The sequence below is a fragment of the Phoca vitulina genome, unplaced genomic scaffold (assembly GCF_004348235.1).
Source record: "Phoca vitulina isolate PV1807 unplaced genomic scaffold, GSC_HSeal_1.0 scaffold18, whole genome shotgun sequence".
Lineage (NCBI taxonomy): Eukaryota > Metazoa > Chordata > Mammalia > Carnivora > Phocidae > Phoca > Phoca vitulina.
This window is the reverse complement of record NW_022589721.1, coordinates 6420077-6427328: the sequence shown is the minus strand read 5'-3', so window position 1 is coordinate 6427328 and position 7252 is coordinate 6420077.

Below are 7252 nucleotides of genomic sequence, written 5' to 3'. Positions count from 1 at the left end.
AAATTAAATCTCACTTAATCTTAGTCTCCCTATTCTCTTACAAAGAAGTATCTGTTTTCAAAAATGTATGTAAACTTCAACCTGTTTTTATGTATATACTACACAATAGTATTTCTTAGCATATATGTTTTTTAAAATCAGTTAAAACACATCTGCCTAGGGCGCCTTGGTGGCTCAGTTGGTTAAGCGACAGCCTTCAGCTCAAGGTCGTGATCCTGGAGTCCTGGGATGGAGTCCCGCATCAGACTCCCGGCTCGGCAGGGAGTCTGCTTCTCCCTCTGACCCTACCTCCCTCATGTTCTCTCTGTCTCATTCTTTCTCTCTCAAATAAATAAATAAATAAAATCTTCAAAAAAAAAAACCCAAAAAACAAAAAAGCAATAAAAAAAAACCCTACATCTGTCTATGGTTCTACTCTCCTGTGCCTTGCTTTTCCTACTTAACTTATATGAGGGATGTTTTCATTTCAGCAATTAGAGAGCTAACCTCTTTCAGGGACTGTATATTTTCCATTGTATAGATAAGCTGTAATCAGCATACCCATACATATTAAGTATGGATATATAAAAATATATTTAACCAGTTCCCTTTCAGATGTTTCAAAATTTTTGCTATTACAAACATTACTTCAATAAAGATCTTTATATATGCAAATTTTCACATATGTCAAATGTATACAGAGGATAAATCTCTAGAAATATAATTACTAAATGATAGGTATGTGCACTTTCAATTTTGATAATATTGTCAAAGTGCCCGCCAAAGACACTGCAACTTAAACTTCCACCAATAGCGTATGAAACTATTTACTTTTTTTGATAATTAATCCATCCCTCTCAACTTTTATACAAATTTTTTTTTAATAAACAAGATATTACAGATAAGAATTGTAGCTCCTGGGGCACCTGGGTGGCTCAGTCGGTTAAGCATCTACCTTTGGCTCAGGTCATGATCTCAGGGTCCTGGGATCGAGCCCCAAGTCAGGGTCCCAGCAAGCTCCCTGCTCAGCAGGAAGTCTGCTTCTCCCCTGCCCTCTGCCCCCTCCCCACCACTTGTGCATGCGATCTCTCTCTCTGAAATACATAAATAAAATCTTAAAAAAAAAAAGAATTGCAGCTCCCTTTTACCTCTCCAAAACCTATTTTATTCCATTGAGACAACAACTATCTTAAACTTGGTGTTTATCATTCCCACAATTTTTTAAAATACTTCTCATATGTGGATTTTATGCATGTTTTGAAATATGTTACAAATATTTATATACTTACTATAAATACTGTATATATTGTTTATGCACATGTTTTCAAGCTTATATAAATGGTGTAAGATGGTAACATTGTCATTTGTCAGATGGCTTTTTGAAATCATTTTATTCTTGGGATATATCCATTTTTTTAAGATTTTATTTATTTATTTGAGAGAGAGACAGACAGAGATAGCAAAAGAGAGAGCACGAGTGGGGGAAGGGGCAGAGGGAGAGGAAGAACCTTATAGAAAACATATCCTTGCCTTGCCTTTTTATTATAATAGTTGACAATATCAAAATAACTTCCATAGCAATTGGATGATGGGCTCCCCACCAAGCAGGGAGCTTGCTGTCAAGGAGAGGCTCAATCCCAGGACCCCAGGATCATGACCTGAGCCAAGGCAGATGCTTAACCAACTGAGCCACCAAGGCACCCCAATATATCCATGTTTTCTATAAGGTTTTGATATATTTCATATTTTTTACTGTTATATAGTACTGAGCACCCATTGTATGAATATATAGCACTATTTATTGTTTCATTATCCTATTAATAGGAATTGGTATTATTTCTATTATTTTTGTTGTTACAAACAATACTGCAATGAACATCTTGTCCGTGTCTTTTTTCTTTTTGTCTGAGAATTTCTGTAAAAATGTATGGAATTTTAGGTTAGAGGGTGTGAGCATTTTCAGATTTACTAAATAATACCACTTCGAGTTCATTTATTCTCCTACCAGTAGTGTATTAGCACCTTTGTTACTCAACATCCTCCACAGCTCTTTTGTTTTAATTGAATAGATTGTGTAATTTTAAGGTGTATGGTATGTTACTTTAATACATTTATATATTGTAATCTGCTGATGTAGCAACATTTATCAAACTACATAATTATAGTACAATGCATTGTCTATATTCATTATGCTGTGTGTTAGATCTCCATGGTTTATTTACTATTTTTTACAACTTTGTACCCTTAAACACCATCCCTCTCATGCCCCCTACCATCCTCAGGTAAGCACCATTGTACTCTGTTTTTTGTAGGTTTAACGTTTTTGGAATCCACATACAAATGATATCCTGCAGTACTTGTCTTTCTGTTTGACTCATCTTGTTTAGCATAATGTGCCCAAGGTCCAGCCATGTTGTTGCAAATGCAATGGATAAAAAAGATGTGGTACATACACACAGTGGAATATTTTTCAGCCATGAGAAAGGAGGATAACCTCCACAGCTCTTAATATTGTCCAACTTTAAAACTTTGTTAATCTGAGGGAGGTGGATTGTGTTTCCTAATGTCTTAACTTGTTTTTCTTCTGTTACTAGGGTGATTGTGCATCTTTTCATGTTTAATGAGCATTTGTTTTTCCCGTTTTGTGAATTATCTTTGCATGTGTCAGTCCTTCCCCCTACTCAGGTCAAAAGAGTTAAGCATGGTGGGTGGGGTTTTTCTAATACCTCCCTTCACGGAGGATGTAAATTTTGGGGATCCTGAGTATACGCAGGAGTCTCAGTTCGCAAGCTCGCTTACTAGTTTTCAGCATTCCCTTTGTTTCCACACTACAATTGAAAGTATATTCTATTCTTACTTTCAGTGTGTGTGTGTGTGTGTGTGTGTGTTTTGTTTGTTTGTTTTTAGAGGGGGGGGGAGGAAGGGAGAGGCAGAGGGAGAGGGAGAAAGAGAATCTTAAGCAGGTTCCTTGCCCAGGGTGGAGCCCAAGTGGGGCTCAATCTCATGACCCTAAGATCATGACCTGAGCCAAAATCAAGAGTCGGACACTTAACTGACTGAGCCACCCAGGCACCCCTGCGTGTGTGTTTGCTTTATAAGGGGATTTTTATGGTAATTTGTCCAAGCTGTTCCTGGAACTGGAAATTTTCTGTTAAAGTTACTTTTAGGTTATTAAAAAATTCTTATAGAATGATATATAAATGATATAACCTAGTTACCGAGATCTCAAAGAAAGCAGCTGTATAACTGAAAGATGTTCTGCTTTTAAAAACGTCGTTTTTAAATGCTCCAGCAGAAAAGTTTAACTCCTCTCTTGACAGCTCAAGAAAAAAAATGTACAATTCAACAACAAAAAAGAAATATGCTGAGTTCAGTACATAAATGATTCAGTGCTAATCAAGTAATGGTATAGACTTGAGAGAAGGTTGCAAAGCATTTACTAAGGTGGAAATTGCTCCTTATTTGATAAGGGAAAAATAAAAGATTTTACCAAGAATCATAGGAAAACTTAGCATGTAAATGTGTTTGTTAATTCTGGTATTATTTTCTGGTATCATTCAGGCTCATTTTCTCTGTAACAACTACATATATTTAAAAGATACATATATGGCTGCTTCTTGGAGGCATTAAAAGCAATTTATTATTTTAAAAAATGGGAGAAGCTATTTGTGGCAGCAAGCACTTAAATCAACTTTGTTAAGGTGCTTTAATTAACTCAGCCCATATGTAAGCATATGAATATCCTATAAAAGACAACAAAAGAATAAATCTTCAGAATATTATATAATATTTGAAAATTGATCATTTTATTTTATTACTACAAATAGTCTGTGCTGAGATAAATATTGATATATTGTATACATTCTGATAGAATATAGTAATAGTAACAGAATGTTGTATACTCTTTTAAAAATGATTTCACCAAATTAAGGCTACATACCTGTTTAAATTATCGACATAGAGGATGATCCTAATTACTTGGTCTGCATATTCCTAACCAGGCATCACTGTCTCTTATTGCCAATGGGAAGAAATAGCTGACCTCTTAAATGCTGAGCTGTAGACCCCAAATCAGGAAATGAAAGAATGGTATATAATCTTATCCCTTTCTAGTATTGTTTCCTTGGGTATAGCCTTCTAACTTTGAAGGAAACAAAATGATTAATGTAATTACTGACGTCTGTGGTCAAAGCAGAGGTCTGCTGGGAATAATAAACAGTATTGGCAACATAAGATCAAAATTTATGCTATCAGCAGGTGAAAGGAAACTTTCCCCCATTTAAAATATATCATGCTTGGAGTTCTGCAACACCTACATACATTTTGAACACAGCTACTAGGAAATGGCAGGTCTATTCTCATGGGGGAAAACTGATTTTATTTCATGCAGTGATCTCAGTCTGTGCCTTATAGATATGCACCTTAGGTCACAGGGAATGAACTTGTTCATTTGGCCCAAGGTAAGATAAGATTCAAAGGAGTACCACAGAGACATTGATGTTAAACATATCAAGAATATACTGCAACATTCAGACTTTTAGTCCCTTCCATCTACTTCTAAGTTAGAAAGGGAAACAAAGAGATTAAGTGATTTTCCCATGTGCTATTTACTGAAACAGACAGGTGAGGGGGAATCCAAGAATTCTGTAGAATCAAACACTTTGTATCATATGGTTAAAAGAGTTCCTGGATTTATGAACATAGTAAAACCTAACTTCTGTATCATCAGGTTGAGTTATACTCACAAATTCTGGAATGCTGCCTTCCATTTAGTTGGAGGTAGATGAAAACCAAGTATTTTGAAAATTTAATAACAGAATAAAACAATAACTTCAAAAGTTTAGAAACAAATTCATTCCAAACAAACTCTCTAATTTTCAATTATAATTTACTTTCTTATTACACAGTATTTGTTGTTGCTTTCAACAAAGGATTAGACTATAAGCTCTTGATCCAGGACCCTGTTTAAGTATTGAATGAATGAAAAATACCAAAAAAAGAGGAAAAAAAATACTCCTGTCATTTCTATATTCTCCAATTTTTGATATGCTTTTTTTTCCTTTTTTCTCTTTTTGCTTGCCCATACTCTCTCATCTAAATCTTTGGTAATAATTTGGTAATAAATGCATGTTGCTATTAATATTCAAATTCCAATCTAATCTTACTTCTAATATGAGTTTTATAAGTATATAGTACTTATTGTTTTTGTGAGTCTCCTATTTTAAGGGAAAATTGGCATTTATTTGCTAATTAAGCCAATCATTAGCAGAATTCACAATGACTTCTTTTCTTAAACTTCAGTAAAAAAGCAATCCATGAAGGTTCTGAACGTAAAAGTTAGATTGTTTTTGGATTGTTTAGTTTAATATAAACATCTTAGTTAAGCTTGTGCCTTTTTGAGAAATAAAATCAATTATGCCAAATAACCATTTTATTACAGCGTAAAATGTCCTCTTTAGACTTAAAGTTCAAAAGACATTACAGTTTTAAGTGGGACTTCAACCCTATTTTCTTACACTCTATTAAACAATTGTTTTATAATAATGCTCACTCCTCATCTTACAAAGCAATGGTTATGAAAGTCTTACAGTACCTTTAAAATAATTGCGGGCAATTTGAATGTTTCATGACCAAAGCTGGCACACATTAATATAAAGTAGACTTAAAAATATTTAAAAGTGCTGATTCTACTTCTGGCCATGATGGATTAACTGGCATAGGATTTATCATCTCTCTTTATAATTATAAACTGAAACAAATATGAGGTAACTATTTTTCAGACCCTGAATAATAGATACAGCAGAAATGTGATCTTTGGTAGAAGGCAAATACACAAGGTTAGACTCACATTTGCACAGCAGTTGGCCTGAGGATACTTTCCTGACTTCAATACAAGATGGAATGTAAGCCAATCATCAGTCTCAGTGATCTGAAATGGCAGAAATTGGAGTTCAAGGATGGTGAGGTGGTTTAAATTTGAGGCTAGCAGAGTGGAGAGAAAGATGTAGAAAGGGTCCCCAGAATTCTACACGGGGATCCCCTTGATACCTTGGCTGAAAGCTGAGATATAAGTACATGCAGAGTAAGACTATGAAGAGTAATAGGACAGTTGTTGTGGATCTGAGAGATAGATGGAGCTAACTGAGGATATAATTAGAGATTTCAGACTGCTAGGAGAAAGTGGGGTTTAATCCCAAAGTGGAGAGATTGCACTGAGGACTTTAGGCATTTAGTTGAAACCCTTGAAAGACCAGAATTTAGGAGTGAGGGCCAGGTCCTACAGTAAGAACCATGTCGTAAGATTGGACAAAACTGAAATATTTCTAACCTGACAAAGCATAAAACAATCCTAACATGTTAGAACAAAAGGATCCATTTAATTTAGCTACATAGCAGGACAAAATTTCATCCCTTCTGAAGTAGGACAACATAATCTGCACCCCCTTCCAGATATCATTGACTATGACTGGCATACACTCCAAAATTATTGGACATGTGGAGAAGCAGAAAAACATGATCTATAATTTAGAGAACAATCAGTAGAAACAGCTATGGAATTAGCCCAGATTCTGGAATTAGCAGCCAACGGCTTAAACAGAATATAAATCTATTTATTTAAATGCAGATTTAAACTAAAAAAAAAAGTTATAGTGAGAAAATAGATAGGAAACCTCAGCAGAAAAATTGAAGTATAAAAAAGAACCAAATAGAAATTGCAAACAAAGTATATCATTTTAAATGAAAAGGAAATCACTGGACAGACTTAATAGTCGATGTGACTCTAAAGAAGAAAGGTTCATGATGAAAGGTTAGGGAAGATCAACCACCATTATCCAAACAGAATATAGGAGAGGAAAAAAAAAGGTTGGAAAAAAATTATGAAAAACTTAAAGATTTGTGGAACAAGAGCCTCACAGTGGTCTAACATACACGTCCAGTAAGAGAGGAGACAGTGAAATGGAAGAAAAATATTTCAAACAAGGGTGGAGAAAAATTTCCTAAACCTGGTGAAAAATATAAACCCCTTGAAATATCGTGGTCAAATTCTTGAAAAGCAAAGATAAGGAGATATTCTTAAAATCAGCTGGGGGAGGGGAGAGACTCACATTATATGAAGCAGAACAAAGATATAAATGAACTCTAATTTAACACCACAATAACTGGACGTCAGAAGCAAATTTGTTCAAGCTATTTCTGGAACAAGAAATTTTCAGTTAAAATCTATTCTCCCACAGCAGAATTTTGGTTCTGAACATTTCTTGTTACATTTAGC